The sequence below is a fragment of the Gopherus flavomarginatus genome, chromosome 5 (genome assembly GCF_025201925.1).
Source record: "Gopherus flavomarginatus isolate rGopFla2 chromosome 5, rGopFla2.mat.asm, whole genome shotgun sequence".
NCBI classification, from domain to species: Eukaryota; Metazoa; Chordata; order Testudines; family Testudinidae; genus Gopherus; species Gopherus flavomarginatus.
The window spans coordinates 44,051,136-44,052,783 of NC_066621.1; positions in this window are offsets into that span (position 1 = coordinate 44,051,136).

Consider the following 1,648-nt stretch of genomic DNA (forward strand, 5'->3'; position numbering starts at 1 on the left):
AGAAATGGAAAAGATTCTTCCTATGATGCCAGAATAAACAAATATCTGCAAGCAAGGCACCACTTCCACTAATCCTGCAATATTTATTATCCCTAAAGAACTCAGGGCTTGCTATGAGCTCACATAGAGTTCATCTTGCCGCCATCATGGCCTTCCATCAGCAGGTAGACAGGACTTCAATATTCGCTCACCTGATTACTAAGCAGTTTCTTGCAGGCATACAGAACATGTACCTAGATATCTGAGAACCCACGCCAGTATGGGACTTAAATCTGGTGCTCAGAAGTCTAACCAGAGCCCCATTCGAACCGTTAGCCACATGCTCATTACTTCACTTATCTATGAAAGTGACATTCCTGGTCACCATTATATCAGTGTGAAGAGTCAGCGAAATAGGGGCTCTCATGGCTCACCCGCAATACACAATATTCTTCAAGGATAAAGTGACACTTAGAACACATCCTAAGTTTATGCCCAAAATATCATCCTAGTTCCATCTGAACCAACTGATTCACTTAACTAAATTTCATACAAAACCACACACTAATGCTCAAGAGGTGGTCCTGCACACATTGGACACACACTTAGCATTTTATCTATTTGGAACAAAGCTCTTCCAAAAATCACCTTGACTTTTCACTTTTTGTGTCAACAACAGAACGATCACAGAGCTCTGCCATATCCATGCAAAGATTTTCAAAATGCATATCCAGCTGTATCCATATGTGCTTATTCACTGCACAACACTGAAGCCCCTCCAGGCACAGAACCCACTCAAGAAGAGCTTTATCTACATCCAAAGCATTCCTAACAATGTGCCCATTCTAGACATCTGCAGGGCAGCCGCCTGGGCCTCTTAACACACATTCACAAATCACTATTCAATTACTCTCAGTTCAAGCTCAGACACAAGACTAGGCCTCACTGTACTAGCCTCAGCACCAAACTGAATTCCAAAGTCCTTTCCATCCTCATGAGGGCACTGCTCTACATTCACCTGAAGTGGAGCACCCACAGGGACAGCACTCAAAGAAGAGGTGAAGGTTATTCACCTTGTGCACATTCATCTGACGAAGTCGGTATTCACACACGAAAGCTTATACTCTAATACATCTGTTAGTCTAAAAGGTGCCACAGGACTCTTTGTTGCTTTTCACCTTGTGCAGTAATCTGTGCTCTTTGAGATGTGTGTCTCCCTGTTGGTGCTCCACTACCCACCCTCCTCTCCTCTAATTCGGAGTATGAGCTAAACACTCCGCGATAGAGAAGGAATTGAAGGGGTCAGGACTTGAGCATGCTAGATGAGGCATCAGCGGCACTGCGCGACTGCTACTGCGAACACATACCCCGACCAGACACTGTTACTGAAAATCTCCCATCAGTGGCACCAGGACACACCGACACTTGAAGTGGAACACCCACAGGGACACACATCTCAAAGAACCTCAGTTACTGCACAAGCTGAGCAACCTTCTCTTAAACTTTGAACTAAATGGCAATGATTTTTCACAATTGAAATCAAATAGTTAAATTTTTCTATAAATGTTTTGAAGTTAAAGAAATGAATGAAAGAAAACATATTTTCTTTCTCTAGGTATTCAGACCACTACTAGATCCAGTTACTGGTGGGAATAATTGTATTTGTTAT